This window comes from Macrotis lagotis, chromosome 1 (assembly GCF_037893015.1).
Source record: "Macrotis lagotis isolate mMagLag1 chromosome 1, bilby.v1.9.chrom.fasta, whole genome shotgun sequence".
Lineage (NCBI taxonomy): Eukaryota > Metazoa > Chordata > Mammalia > Peramelemorphia > Peramelidae > Macrotis > Macrotis lagotis.
In genome coordinates this window covers 437877223-437894022 of record NC_133658.1, presented here as the reverse complement: position 1 = coordinate 437894022, position 16800 = coordinate 437877223, and the positions used below count along the sequence as shown (strand labels likewise).

General features: G+C 39.1%; 2 pseudogenes; one reads left to right on the top strand and one right to left on the bottom strand.

Annotated features, from left to right (window-relative positions):
- The window catches only part of LOC141504390 (folliculin-interacting protein 1-like), a 281771-nt pseudogene that overhangs the window by 241597 nt on the left and 23374 nt on the right, over positions 1-16800 (bottom strand).
- Positions 1307-8320, top strand: LOC141504395 (palmitoyltransferase ZDHHC12 pseudogene; annotated as a pseudogene).

Genomic DNA, 16800 nt, shown 5'->3' with positions numbered 1-16800 from the left:
AAGTTCCAGTCCAAGACAAGGTTATCAAGAAAAGTTTTGACAACCAGGACAAGAATGGAGCACAGTACAGAACAGCAAGCCAGCAGTTAGCCTAGGAGGCAAGTGAATTGGCAGTAGAGATTTCTGGAGCTCTCAGCCCAGAGAAATGAAAGGGGTTGAACAACTGGTCAGAAGGAGATTAAAGGGCTCTGGGTGTAGGACCCTGAGGTATTCGCCATATGCAGATCCAGTTGTAGTTTTGGATCACAGTACCAGGGAAAGAGGACTAACTCCCAGAAAAGGAGAATTAACACATGAGAGCTTGCAGTGGCAGAGGTAGAGGGACCCTGATCACAGTTCTGGGTCAGAAAGAGTGCTTGTGGTTGTGGGACAAGAGCACACGTCAAGAGAGTAGTAAACAGAGGTCTCCTTAGACCATACCATCTTAGAAGAACTGAAAACTTGTAGACCCTGAAATTAGTTTTGAAAACAGCTGCACAAAACCCTGAATCCTGGGGCACCTGGGTTGCACAGTGGATAGAGCACCGGGCCTAGACTCAGGAGTACCTGAGTTCAAATCCAGCCTCAGAGGCATGATAATTACCTAGCTGTGTGGCCTTGGGCAAGCCACTTGACCCTATTTGCCTTGCAAAAAAAACCCCTAAAAAAACAAAAACCTGAACCTTGGGACAGTGGCCTCTTGACCCCATAAGTAGATCCAATGTTAACACCAAGTTAGATACAAGAAATAGACTGAAAATATTAGCAAACAATAACAAAAAAAAAGAACAAGATCATGTAAACAGGCTATCATGATAGGGTAGATCAGAATACAAACTCAGAAGAACAAAACAAAGTTAAACTGTTACATTAAAAGCTTAAAAGAAAAATGTGAATTGGTCTCAGTCTAAAAAGGGATTCCTAGAAAAGTTCAAAAAAGGATTTAAAAATTCAAATAAGAGAGGTAAAGGAAAATTTGGGGAAGAAATGACAGTCATAAAAGAAAAACCTGAAAAAGAGTCAACAGCTTGATAAATGAGGTACAACAAATATTAAAGAAAATAACACCTTAAAAATTATAAGTCAAATGGTAAAAGAAGCACAAAAATCCACTGAAGAGAAAAACTCTTTAAAAAATAGAATTGGTCAAATGAAAAAGGCATCAAGAAACAATAAAATAAAAAGTGAAAAAAGTTCTAAAGTTCTCCTGATCTCTTCCCCATCTATCACATGAAACAAACCTCTTAAAAGAAACCCTACCCAGGACACCCAGAAAGAAAAGCCAGGAGAGGAAAATCTACCTCAGGATTTGTCTCCCACAGCAGCCATGGCTGAGTACCGGCAGGTCACTCTGGGCTCCGAAGGAACATCAGTCCGGGATCAGCCAGATTAACAGCTGATTTGGAACTGGGAGTCTGAGGGCCTGAGAGCCAGACCCGCTGGTTCAGTGGTAGGGTTGTGCGATGGGGGCTTGGGTCCATGGGGAAGCAGAGGCGCTGGTGTTGGTGCTGTCCCCCTGGAGCTTGGGGAAGGGGCTGCGGGGAGAGGTCTGGTGCAGGAGAGCTGTGGACACCATCCCTGGGATCCTCGGGTCTGAGAAACTCTGAGTCCACACCTCCATTGCACTGAGGCCCCCTCCAAAACAAACAATTGCAAACTACTTTCTGCCTTAGGCTCAGGTGTGTGAGCAAAAGAACCAGCCCAGCTGAGGAATGACCTCAGGCCAGGGTAAAGCCCACCATTGATTGAAGGCAAAAGAATACAATAGATCCAAGTCCTTCCCTCAAGCAAAGGGAGAAGGCCTCTCAACCAAGGTCACAGACAATCCTGAGAAAGCACCTCCTACTGGCCAGCCAGAGAAACTGTACTCAGTAAAGCCTTTAGCAATCCCAAGTCCAGGTGGACCAGTCCCCCCCCCCAAAAATCAAGGTCTTAGCATAATGAAGAAGGATCAGCTGAAAGGTTGATCCATAGAAAAATTCCTGGAAGGGAAAGACCCCAAATCAGAGAGACCTGGAACCTCTGAGGAGAATACAATCTGGTCTCCAGCACAGAAAGACTTCCTTGAAGAAATAAGGAAGGAGCTTAAATATTTGGGAGAGACCATTAATACCTTGAAAAAGAAAACAAAACCTTAGAAAGTACAATTGGACAAACACAAAAGGAGAATAAATTTCTCAGATCCTCAAATGAGCAAATGCAAAAAGAAATTAATTCTCTCAAAACCTCAATTGGTCAAATGGAAAGCTCTTTCCAAAGTAGATTTGACCAATTGGAAAAGGAGTTGCAAAATGTTAATGAAGAAAACTCCTTCCCCCCCACCCCAAATAAATGGAGTATACAGAAGCTAATGACTCCATGAGACAGCAAGAGTCAGTTAAACAAAATCAAAAAATAGAAAAAATACAAGCAAATGTAAAATACCTCATCAACAAAACCACTGACCTCCACAATAGATCGAGGAGGGGCAAACTGAAAATTATAGGACTTCCTGAAAACATTGAAGAGAAAAAAAGCCTGGACGTAATATTATAGGATCTAGTGATGGAAAACTGCCTTGACATCATGCAATCAGAGGGCAAAGTAGTTATTGAAAGAGTACATCGATCCCCACCAGAAAAAGATCCTAAAATGAAAACACCAAGGAATGTGGTGGCCAAACTCCAGAACTATCAAATAAAACAGAAAATCCTGCAAGCAGCCAGAAAGAAACAATTTAAATATCAAGGAGCCACAGTAAGGATCACACAGGATCTGGCTGAGTCAACTTTTAAGGGATCGAAGGGCCTGGAACGAGATATTTCAAAGAGCACGGGAGCTTGGAATGCAGCCAAGAATCTACTTTCCTGCAAAGCTGAGCCTTCTCTTCCTGCAAAAAGGATGGACATTTAATGAAATGGAAGAATTCCATTTCTGATGAAAAGACGAGAGCTAAACAAATTTGGACTTCAAACAGGAGGTTCAAGGGACACATGAAAAGGTTAAAAAAAGGGGGGGGGGTGGTAAAAGGAAAAAAAATGCAATCCAGTAAGTTGAAACAGGCCATATTCCGGCGGGGGGGGGGGGGGACTCTCATAAAATCTGAGAAATGTAACTCTAACAGAGAGAATATCCCTAGGCAGAAATGATGGACATCCATGACCTATCCATGAGACTGCTATCTAATGGGATGTAACTGGCTTTAACCCCATTTGGGAGAAAGACTCTAATTACTCTCAGGAATTTTGACTCTATTCAATAGAATATACTGAACTAGAACGGACATACACTCAGAATTTTCTATGACCTAGATAGAATGATCCAAAAAAAATACACTACCTGCGTAAAAAGGGGGACAGGAAAGAGACGGGAGGAGGGAGGGGATGGAATGGGACAAATCTCGTTACACCAAGAGGTACAAAAAACCTATGGTAATAGAGGGAAAGAAGGGAGCAGAGGAGAAACACCTGAATCTTCTTCTCGTCAGACTTGGTTTAAAGTCAACCTATACATACTCAGTTAACTTATAAAACATCTAACCTTTCAAGTATTAAAAGGGGAAAAGGAGAGGGGCGATGGAGAAAGGGAAGGGGAGTGGGAAAAATAAGGAAAAGTAACAAAAGGGACGGAAGGGAAAAGGGAAAAAGGGAAAGGGGAAAGAAAGGGGAGGGTGTGATATAGGAGGGCAAACACACTGAAGGGGGTGGTATTCAAAAACAAAATACTGGGGAATATGGATAAAAGGGGGGAAGGGGGAAAATACAAACATAGAGAAGATAGCATGGAGGGCAATAAAGAATTAGTAATCATAATCTTGAATGTGAATGGGATGAACTCTCTGTGAAAACGTAAGCAAATAGCAGAGTGGATTAAAAACCAGAATCCTACAATATGCTGCTTACAAGAAACTCATTTGAAGCAGAGAACTACATATAGAGTAAAGGTAAAAGGTTGGAGCAAAATATATTTTGCTTCAGCTGAAGTAAAAAAAAAAGCAGGGGTAACAGTTCTTACCTCAGACAAAGCAGCAGCAAAAATAGATAGCATTAAAAGACATAAGGAAAGAAACTTTATCCTCCTAAAAGGTAGCATATACAATAAAGTCATTTCAATATTGAATATATGTGCACCCAGTGGGACAGCATCCAAATTCTTAGAGGAGAAGCTGAAAGAATTACAGGAAGACATAGACAGCAAAACTCTACTACTAGGAGACCTAAACCTCCCACTATCAGATCTAGATAAATCAAATCATAAAACAAACAAGAAAGAAATTAGGGAGGTAAATAGATTGTTAGAAAAATTAGATATGGTAGACTTATGGTGGAAACTGAATGGGGACAGAAAGGAATATACCTTTTTCTCTGCAGTACATGGAACTTATACAAAAATTGACCATGTACTAGGACATAAAAACCTAATGATCAACCTCAGAAAGGCAGAAATAGTGAATACATCTTTCTCAGATCACAATGCAATAAAAGTCATAGGCAATACTGGGCCAAGGAGATATAGACCCAGAGCAAATTGGGAATGGAATAACCTCAGTTTAAAAAATGAGTGGACCAAAACAAAAAAACAAATTATAGAAAGAATTAACCATTTTATCCTAGATAATGATAATAATGAAACAATATACCAATACCTATGGGATTCATTCAAAGCAACTCTCAGGGGATATATTATAGCTCTAAATGCTTCTATGAAGAAATTGGAGAAAGAGGAAATCAATGAACTAAACATGCAACTAAATAAATTAGAGAATCAAAAATATCCAATCAAATACCAAATTAGAAATTTTAAAAATTAAAGGAGAAATTAATAAAATCAAAAGCAAAAAAATTATTGAATTAATAAATAAAATCAAAATTTGGTATTATGAAAAAAACAATAAAATTGATAAACCTCTGCTCAATTTGATTAAAAAAAGAAAGAAGAAAAAAAAGAAAGAAGAAAACCAAATTGCTAGTATTATAAATGAAAATGGTGAACTCACCACCAATGAGGAGGAAATTAAAGTAATAATTTGAAATTATTTTGCCAACTTTATGCCAATAAATTTGATAATCTAAGTGAAATGGATGAATATTTACAAAAATATAAGTTGCCCAGGTTAAATGAAGAAGAGATTAACTACCTAAACCACCCAATCTCAGAAAAAGAAATTCAACAAGCCATTATTGAACCCCATAAAAAAAAAATCTCCAGGGCCTGATGGTTTCACAAGTGAATTCTACCAAATATTTAAGGATCAATTTGTTCCAATCCTATATAAAGTCTTTGGAAAATAGGGAAAGATGGAACCCTGCCTAACTCTTTCTATGAAACCAATATGGCACTGTTACATAAAGCAGGAATGTTCAAACAGAGAAAGAAAATTACAGACCTATTTCCCTGATGAATATAGATGCAAATATCCTAAATAAAATCTTAACAAAACGACTACAACAAGTCATCACTAGAATAATACATTATGATCAAGAAGAATTTATTCCAGGAAGGCAGGGATGGTTCAATAGTAGGAAAACTGTTAGTATACTCAATTATATCAATAACAAACCTATCAGAAATTATATGATCATATCAATAGATGCTGAAAAGACTTTTGACAAAATACAGCATCATTCCTATTAAAAACACTCGAGAGTGTAGGAATAAATGGACTGTTCCTTAAAATAATTAGCAGTATCTATCTGAAACCATCAACAAGGATTATATTCAATGGGGAGAGGCTAGAGGAATTCCCAATAAGTTCAGAGGTGATACAAGGATAAAATCTTCACAAAATGATTATAACAAGTTATCACTAGGATAATACATTATGATCAAGTAGGATTTAGTCCAGGAATGCAGGGTTGGTTCAATATTAGGAAAACTGTTAGTATACTCAATTATATCAACAACAAACCTATCAGAAAGCATATGATCATATCAATAGATGCTGAAAAAGCTTTTGACAAAATACAGCATCCATTCTTATTAAAAACACTAGAGAGTGTAGGAATAACTGGACTGTTCCTTAAAATAATTAGCAGTATCTATCTGAAACCGTCAACAAGCATTATATTCAATGGGGAGAGGCTAGTGGCATTCCCAATAATATCAGGGGTGAAACAAGGGTGCCCATTATCACCACTACTATGCAATATTCTATTAGAAATGTTAGCATCAGCAATTAGAGAAGAAAAGGAAACTGAAGGAATTAGAATTGGGAAGGAAGAGACAAAACTCTCACTCTTCGCAGATGACATGATGGTTGATCTAGAGAATCCCAAGAAATCAACTAAAAAACTACGGGAAACAATTAGCACTTTTATAAAATTTGCCGGTCATAAAATAAACCCCCATCAATCCTCACCTTTTCTATATACGTCTAGCAAGAAACAGCAGGAACCGCCGCCGCCGCCTCCTCCGGGCCTGCGGCGGGGCCGGGCGGCGCCGGGCGGCCGAGGCCACGGCGCGCTGGTGCGGACAGGCCGCACGCTGCTGACCGGGGCGTCACGCTGGTGCTCCTCCTGCACGAGCCCGACCTGAGGCGTGCGGAGGCCCGCGGGGAGCTGCTGCGGCCGCTGCTCGTCGTCCTCCTGGTGCCCTGCTCGCCGCTGCTCTACCTGGCCGTGTCCCTCATGGACCCCGCCTCCGTGGGGCCCGACGCGGAGGCCCCGCCCGGCCCCAGAAAGACTCCCCGGAGCAGCGGGCGGCGATGGGGCCCGCGCAGGCGCTGCGGCCCCGGCGCTGCGGCCGCCGCCTGCTGCAGCAGCCCCTCCGCGCCAAGCACTGGCGCTCCTGCACACGCTGCGGGCGCCGCCCCGACCCCCACTGCCCTTGGGCTGGGAACTGTGTGGCCCCGCGCAACCGCCCCCTCTCCTTGGCCTGCTTGGCAGTTCAGCTGGCCGGGCTCCTGTGGGGCTCGCGCCCGGCTTGGTCCGCTCTCCATTTCCACGAACCCTGGCAGAGCTGGTTCCAGCACAACGGTCTCTGTTTGCCACCTTCTTGCTGCTGGGCCTCTTCTCAACTGGGGTGACATTGCTTCTGGCCTCTCATCTCTACCTGGTGGCCGGTGATACGACCACATGGGAGACACCGAATCACCTACCTCCGCCACCGGCCTGCTAGTCCCTTTGATCGTGGCCTTGCCCGAACCCTGGCTCGATTCTTCTGTGGGTATGGGGCTGTGCCCTGCGACGTACTCTATGCCCAAGAGGAAGAGGGTGAGGCTGTGTAGAGCCTCTAGGAGTGGGCAGTAGGCGCAACTTCTGATGGCTTGACATTCAAGCTCATTTACATGTGACTATCAAGGTTTCACCTAAATTTTTCACCATCTTGTCACTTCTGTCCCGGTAAGGTATAGGAAAAGGTGGTTACATCTGCTACCCTTGATCCATCTGTGCCTAAACCTTGCATTGTTTCCCATTCTCCATTCCTGTGGCAGTTTGCTGGACCCCTGCCTGGGGAACCACCAGATTGCATAATGCTGCCCCCTCCCCAAGAGACAGAAGGTTCATCCCAGCGGTTTACTGAGTCAGGACTGGGGACTCAGACAATAGGACTTTGGACACAGAGATTGTCTAGAGGAGGCCTCAGCTGGCCCAAGGCCTAAGGAGAGAGGCAAAAGGAATTGAGGCTCAAGAATATGCACCCCCATATTTATCTAGTCTGTTTACATTGCAGCCTGTTTACTGTCCAAGTCTTTGAGTTTTAATTCTCACTGAAGCCTCAGGGGAAATTTCTTATTTTTTCTTCTCTTCCCTTCAGCATCCCCAGCCTTCCCAATTCAAACCAGTACCTACCTAGAGTTCTGCAGTTTACAGATTTAATAATCCAAAAAGCAGGTAGATTGTTTGGAAAAAAATAATAACACCAGTGCATCCTGCTTCCAAATGTGACCCTTCAAGGGTGTATGCTTTGTACAGAAATGTTCAATAAACCCTGGCTGCTGACCAGTCTTGGCTCCAAAAAAAAAAAAGAAAAAAAAGAAACAGCAGGAAGAGTTAGAAAGAGAAATCCCATTCAAAGTAATCTCAAACAGTGTAAAATATTTGGGAGTCTATTTGCCAAGACAGACTCACAATCTTTTTGAAAACAATTATAAAACACTTCTCACACAAATTAAATCAGATTTAAATAACTGGGCAAATATCAACTGCTCATGGATAGGGAGAGCTAATATAATAAAAATGACAATTCTACCAAAACTAAACTATCTGTTTAGTGCCCTACCAATCAAAATTCCAAAAAATTACTTAAATGAGTTAGAAAAAATTGTAAGTAAATTCATATGGAGAAAAAAAGTCAAGAATTGCAAGGAGCTTAATGAAAAAAATGCAAACAAAGGTGGCTTAGCACTACCCAATCTAAAATTATATTATAAATCATCAGTCATCAAAACTGTTTGGTATTGGCTAAGAAATAGAGTGGTGGACCAGTGGAATAGACTAGGTGTAAAAACAGGAGAGGGTTATAGTAATCTGCTGTTTGATAAACACAAAGACTCCAGCCTCTGTGATAAAAACTCCCTTTTGATAAAAACTGCTGGGATAATTGGAAGTTAGTATGGAAGAAACTTAGATTAGACCAACACCTCACACCCTTTACCAAGATAAGATCCAAAAGGTTACAGGACATAGAGATAAAAAACAATACTATAAGCAAATTAGAAGATCAAGGACTAGTCTACCTGTCAGATCTATGGAAAGGGGAACAGTTTATGACTAAGGAAGAGTTGGAGAAGATCACTAAAAACCAATTAGATGATTTTGATTACATTAATTAAAAAGTTTTTGCACAGATAAAAACCAATGTAATCAAGATCAAAAGAAAAGTAGTAAATTGGGAACCAATCTTTACAACTAATGATTCTGACAAAGGACTCATTTCTAAAATATACAGAGAACTGTCATATTTTTAAAACAAAAAGCCATTCCCCAACTGACAAATGGTCAAAGGATATGCAAAGGCAATTTACAGATGAGGAGATCAAAGCAATCCATAGCCATATGAAAAAATGCTCTAAATCATTAATTATTAGAGAAATGCAAATTAAAGCTTCTCTGAGGTACCACCTTACACCTCTCAGATTGGCCAGTATGACCAGGAAGGATAATGATCATTGTTGGAAGGGATGTGGGAAATCTGGGACACTATTACACTGTTGGTGGAGCTGTGAACTCACCCAACCCTTCTGGAGAGCTATTTGGAACTATGCCCAAAGGGCAACAAAAATTTGCATACCATTTGACCCAGCAATACCACTACTGGGTCTATACCCTGAAGAGATGAGGAAACATGGTAAAAACATTACTTGTACAAAGATATTTATAGCAGCCCTGTTTGTGGTGGCAAAGAATTGGAAATCCAGTAAATGTCCTTCAGTTGGGAAATGGATTAGCAAACTGTGGTATATGTATGTCATGGAACACTATTGTTCTATTAGAAACCAGGAGGGATGGGATTTCAGGGGAAACCTGGAGGAATTTGCAAGAACTGATGCTGAGTGTGACGAGCAGAACCAGAAAAACACTGTACACCCTAACAGCAACATGGAAGTGATGTTCAACCTTGAAGGACTTGCTCATTCCATCAGCGCAACAATTGGGAACAATTTTTGGCTGTCTGCAAAGGAGAGTACCATCTGTATCCAGATAAGGAGCTGTGGAGTTTGAACAAAGTGCAAGGACTATTCCCTTTAATTCGGAAAAAAAAAATCCATATGTCTTATTGTCTGATCTGGTTACCTCTGAGAATTCTGTTCTCTTTAAGGGTATGATTTCTCTCTCATCAGACCCAATTTGGATCAAGGTACAAGATGGAAACAAAGTAAAGACTAACGGAGTGCTATCTGTGGGGTGGAGGTGGGGGGAGGGAAGCAAGACTGGGGGGAAATTGTAAAACTCAAATAATATCTTTAATAAAAAAAATTTTAAAAAAAGATGGGGAAAGAAGGAAAGTGTTCAAAGAATCAAAGATTTAGAGTTAGAAGGTACCATAGAAGTTATCAGGTTCTCATTTGACAGATGAGAAAACTGAGGCCCAGAGTAGAAGTGACTAAATCATACAGCTAGGAAGTGTTTGAGACAGGATTTGCAACAGGTCCTGACCACATCTGGGGCACTATCTATTACGCCATGAAGTCTTTACATGAAAGAGCTGTTCAAACATATTGCATGGCAACTCATCTGGAATGTTACAGAAATTATTCCTGTTGTGACACAGGGGAGCTCGGTGTTGCAATGGATAGAGCACTGTCCCTGAAGTCAGGAGGACCTGAGTTCGAATGTGACCTCAGACACTTAATACTTATCTATTTGTGTGATGTTGGGCAACCCACTTAACCCCATTGCCTTGCAAAAACAAACAACCCCCCCAAACCCAATTTTGACACAGATTGGACCATATGAAGATCACTTTTTACTGTAGGATTATGTGAGAATTGAAAACCCCAATACTGCAACTTTCCTTGTAGACAGATATTTAGAAAGCATCATTGGTTATATTTAATATCATTGTTAGGGGCAATAAATTGATGTACAGTGTTATTATTGGGAAGTTGTTTGAATTTTTTTTTGCGTGCCTTTCTGCTTTATTCTGTTAGTCAACTGACAAGGGCACTGGATATACTTTGTAGACATGGTAGGGATTGCTTGTGTATGTGAGTACTGTAAATTATATTCACCTGGTGTCCTTGAGCATCAGAGCCTTATCTTACAAAGTGCCACAGGAGTGGGTGTGGATTAGAGACTGGAGAGGTATTTAAGCACTGGTATTTGGTTCAATAAACAGAAACCTTGGTGTATAGGGAGAAACTTGTCTTCCTTGTCTCCTGACACTCCAATACTTGCCTGGGGAAGATTGAGGGAGTCCAAGAAAGGGACTCAACAGAGACAGCTCATAAGAAGAGCAAGTTTACATAGGCTTATAGACCAAGATTTTTATCTGAATTACAAGAAACTGAATCAAAATGAATTCAGTGGAGGCTCTGGGCATATGACTTTCATTTATTCATTCATCAAATATGGATTGAATGTTGTACTATATATATATATGTATATATATATATATATATCACATAAAAGAAAATCACTAAGATTGTGATGATTTATTATTCACACTTCAACACATCCCAAGAATTTTCCATGACTTAAAAAAATCTTTTAGTGGGTTTTATTTATTTATTTCCCTTATGGTTTCACACAAAGAAAAAATTAAACTTGATGCTATCATTTGTAGTGGGAAAACCTGGATTCAGATATTCGTTCTACTACTTAACTGTGGAAACCTTAGGAAAGTCACTTCCCTTCATTTTCCTCACCTATGAGACTGATGAACTAGTCAATATGTACTCTTCTCTTTTTAATCCTATGGTTTTGATTTCGAGGGCATTTAGAATCATTTAGTCTGTGATGCCTGAAACTTGTTAGGACAAATCAGGCAAGGGAGAAGAAAAAAGGACTCATTCTTCCATCCCTATGCCTATTCCTAACCATTCCACAATTTAACTTTTATTTCCAAATGCTAATAATGACAGTAATAGATAGCATTAATAAAATGCTTGTTATGTGACAGTCACTCACAAATAGTCCTTTACAAACATTATTTCATTTGTTCTTCACAACAATTCTGGGCAGTAAGTGCTACTCCATTTTATAGCTGAGGAAAATGAGGCAGACCAAGGTTAAGTGACTTGTAGACCAAATGATCCAACAAGCAAGTACTTGAGGTTGTATTTGAACTCCTTAACTCTAAGCCACCCACTGCACCTTCACTCTACTCCCCTCTGTTGTCAAAGGGGAACAAGAATACAACTGAGAATATTTGTGTAACAAATCTAAATGTCTTGATACATTGGTTAGGAAAACACTATCAGGAAAGACTGCTGGTAAGGGAGTTACAAAGGGGGAGACTTTTTTAAAAACTTCTTTAGCCCTTGGTCTTTTGTCCATCTGCAAGACAGACATCCTATCTCTCATTCCATACTTCAAGGAAATGCTTCAAGAATTTATTAAGGGCTTTTGTTTTGTTTTGTTTTGTTTTGTTTTGATGAAACCGACTGGGAGGAGCTCATACACACATAAGGCATCATTTCTGAGTCTTTGAAATTATAGCCAACAATAGCAAGCAAACCACTTTTGACACCTCGCCATAGAGTTTTAAAAATAGTAGCATATTAGTTTCCTTCATTTAAATGACAGTCATGCTTTTTAAATATAATCTTCAAGCTGACATTTAAAGGGTCATCTTGACTAGTCCCTTGCCTCAAGATACAGCTTAACTTGAATCATCTACATATTTTCTTGTTTTAAACATTGTCTGCAGGCAATAATAATTGAAATAATAACAATAATAAATGAAAATTTCAATACTAAGTCACCTAAACAGCAAGAATTACTTTAATATGAACACCAGTGGATTTACAAGCTAATGGGGTGTTACTTGGCAAAAAAATAATTCAGCAGAGATGATGGTGACTGAATTTTTTGAACACTTTCTCTAAACTGAAGGCTAAGCATTGAATAGTTCTCCCAAGGCCAGCATTGGAGTGAAGGCCCTTTCCAAATTCACTTGTGAGTCATCCTCCCACTCATCCAGCCAAAGGACCCCTAAGACAGGGTCATAGAAGCCCAGCATTAACAGTTCCGATATTGTCATGAGACTGTAAAAATCCTGTTCTTAGAGGAAATAGGACTCTTTCTCTTCCACACAGCAACAAATTATATTCAATATTGTCTAGTTACTGCTATAGGATTGAAGATTGTTAGCTTTAATAGTGGTATGCTTAAGCAGACATAATCGTTAATTGACTTGAACAATTGTTAATTTTTCAGGAACTTTGAGAGCCTGCTGGTTAAGTGCAGCAACAATATTTAGTTCAATCAGTTCCTAAATAAGCACTGCTATTTGTTGTTTTAAAAGAATTTGTGTCAACCATAAGAGAAAATACTTCTAATGCTTTACTATGTACTTTAAATGATTGTGGTTTCATAATGAGCAGTTAAAACAAACTTAATTGTATTTTGTTTTGAAGGTACTAAAATAAAGTTCTGGGAACAAAGGATGGAATAGCTTCAAATTTGCTACAACATTTTTCTTAAAATCATGATTTGGCATTGCTTAAATCATTGACTGCAATTATCACTTGACTATTCAATATCTGAATAAAGCAAATTAATCATTTGAAGATATTGTAGGTAAAAATTTAGGGATGAACTCTATTCTCCCTGAACATAAGGGTAGTGACTAGATTAGGACTGATGAACCCTGATTGATCCAGTTAAAAGAAGTATCCTTCTTTGATTATTTCAATTAATGGAAGTTTCTTTTTTAAACACATCTTTGATCAGGTGGAAAGAAAAATATTTAGTGAGATGGACTAAAGGGCTGAATGACTAGGAAAATATTCCAAGGTGAACCAACATTTTAAATTATAACTATATTTCAGAAATGGCTGATGTGAAAAAATTTTGAAGGCAAATGATAACTGCCTCTCTTTGGACCTCTCCTTAGCAGAAATATTTAGTGATAGTATATAATTAGAATTGGATGAAAATAGTCATGATTTGTCGATAGAGTTTGGTTTAACCTAATCATAGTGGGCTTTTCTGAATGATTTGGCAAAATTTAATTGTTTAGCAAATTAGAAAAGTAATGTAAAACAACTGGAATAATTCTTTAAAAAAACAAATTGGAATTCTTTAAAAGGCAAAGAGAAACTGCCTCTACACCTGAAAATTTTACCTCTACTTACAAAGTCATGTAATAGATTTCAGAGGAGTTTAAAACATGATTTGGGAGCAGAGCAATAAAAGACTGAGAAAATGTCAGTTTTAGAAAAATATGTGCAGAATGCTCTACTTAATATGGTTTCCAGGTGGAGACTGGGGGTGGAGCTACTCCTGAGGACCATGTGGAAGGACTCCTGATCTGCACTTCAGAGCAGTCTCCAGCTGTTTCTTGTCTGATTCCTTTCTGGTGAAGAAAAGGTTGTTTCATTGTTTGCTCATGGAGAACTTACTGTACATACAAAACACATTAAATGAATGTCTTTCTATGGCTGCCCTTTAAATGAGGAAGATGAAGTGCTGTCATCATCTGGGCAGGGAGTTAAAGGTTTATCTCCTCACCTTGATACCTCCACGTGACCCTGATGTTGCTTCAATGAAGAATGGAATTGGAAATGGAATAGACTAGGCCATTACTTGTGAAGTATGAAAGGTCAGCAGAGCCACTGGGTGGCCAGGACCTGCTGTCTGACCCGGAGGAGCAATCTACTCCACCCAGAGTAGGATGCTCCCAGCAAGGGAGCCACTTGTGGAGAATCTATGGCACAATTGAAAGTCACCTTGGTGAGACAAATGCTTTGTAGCAACTGCTGTCCCTAGGGATGGAGGGAGTAATAAGAGGAGATTGTATCCTTGACTGCAGGAGGGAAGGTTATTGCTGTCAAGAAATCTTTCCTTTTAAAAGCTAATGGAAGTTAACTGATTAGAAACTAATTACAGAGTCAGTCAATGATATAAGGGAAATAATATTTGCAATTTAGATTGGGAAGAATCCACCTTAAAAAAACAAAAATAGCTACTTTTAACTTGCTACAAGAATGAGTATTCTGGAAATTTTATTTTTGTGGGGTTTCTTGGCAAGATAATGGGTTAAATGACTTGCCCAAGTTCACACAGCTAGGTAATTATGAAGTGTCTGAGGTCACATTTGAACTCAGGTCCCTCCTGACTCCAGGGCCGGTGCTCTGCTGACTGTGCAACCTAGGTACCCCACTATTCTGCAGTTTTAATGTTATTATTATTAAAGATTATAATAGTCCTGTGACTGCAATTTTAATGTGATACTGTCTTAGCTAATGAATAAATCCTCTTCAAAGGAATCTAAAACCTTTACTATTAAAAGTATAATTAGTGTCTGTGCCTATAGCAAAGCAAACAACCCAGCTAAAAGGTGAAGAATCCATACTGATTTGTGTTCAGACACACACAGCCCAGGACTTGCCCTCTTGATTTTCTGGAAAAGACATCTGAATTTATAGGAATCAGGTCCTGAGTGATGGTTACTATCTTTATCATGTAACTCAGCATCATATGCCATTAGCAAAACTCAAAAAAGGGGCATTGTATAGCTTCAAGGTTGATTTCGTTATATAAAGCCCTACAACTTCTGTATCTACGTAGTACCTAGAACAAGAAACTCTCAGATGAAGAGACTCCATATAGGAAAGCAAACTGGCATATTCTTTGCAATTTACGGTCTTAGAGTATTGCCAGGAACATGGAGAAGTGAAATGAATTGGCCAATGAAATACAGACAATGTGTGACATTACATATCAAGGCTTATACTCAGGTCTTCTTGACTCTATGACTAGGTTCATGTCTGTCAGCACATGATGGACACCCAATAAATGATTGTTGATAAATCAAATTGATAATCAGAGGAAGATATGAATAATAAAGTTACAACTTCAAAATTTCCAGTTATATTTTGGAGTAATTTTTATTTTCCATTCAGACCACACAATAGCTATGCTTCCCTACTTTCCAAATAGTAGCATTTCCACATGTGTCCATTAGATGTCAGCAATAAACTCAAAATACTGGGCAAACATTCCACAGAGGCCTGCCACCAGACACTGTATTGTGAGACAATTATCGGAGACACACTGGAGCTAGCTGTTCCAAGGAGGAGAATTCTTTTTACATGAGACTGATGAGAAAGAAATGACTGTCAGAAAACTGATCCCCAAGATAAAGAGCAGTTCTAGCAGCTATTGATGAATCAGGTCTCCTGGCCTGGAGAAAAGGATATTTTTTCAATCCTTAAAGTCTTGGTGTATATGACTAAGCTAACATCCTTAACCAATGGAAGATATTATGATATAATTTCCATGTGATCATGGGAAACAGAAGCACTAAATGTTCAAAGATCCTTATTTTTAAAAAAAAGAGGAAAGAGAACTGAATCTCCAGATTATAGATCAGTAAACCTGACTTTGATTCCTGAAGATATTCTAGAGTAAAGGATTATAGACATGGTTGATAGATATTTAAAACAGGAAATGGTGATAATCAAGAACAGGTTAAGTCACACCAACATTATGATATTTTAGATAGTATTTTTCTAATTATTAGATTAGGGGAATTCTGTGGGTATAGTTTACCTAGATTAGGGTTTTTAAACCTTGTTTATCTCATAGATTCCTTTGCCAATCTGGTGATGCCTAGATCTCTTTTTCAGAATGTTTTCAACTGAATAAAATACATAAGATTATAGAGAAAACCAATTATATTGAAATAAAGATGTAATTTTGTCTCCATTTGAATTCATGAACCCTCTTTTGGGGGAATCTATAGATTTCAGGTTAAAAATCCCTGATTTAGATTTTAGCAATGGATAAAGTACTTGGAACTGAAGTCAGGAAGATTCCTCTTCCTCAATTCAAATCCTAATTCAAATGGGTGACCAGCTGGGTGACCCTGAGCTAGTCACTTCCCTGTATTTCTGTTTCGTCTCTGCAAAATGAGCTGAAGAAGAAAACAGCAACCCAATCTAGTATCTTTGCCAAGAAAATCCCCAAACAGAATTGAAAAAAATGACTAAACAATAACATTATTATTATTATTCACATGGAGAAGATGAAGCCATTTGGATTAGACAAAAATAATCAGATTGAGGATTAGATGGAAGACTCAATTTTGATGGTTTAGGGTCAGCATGGCAGCTCTGTAGTGGAGTTACCATGAAACCAGTAGTGTTTAACATTTTTATCAGTGTCTTGAAGGCATAAGTGATATGCCCATGAAATCTGCAGATGACACAGAAGGATGGCTAATACTGGATGA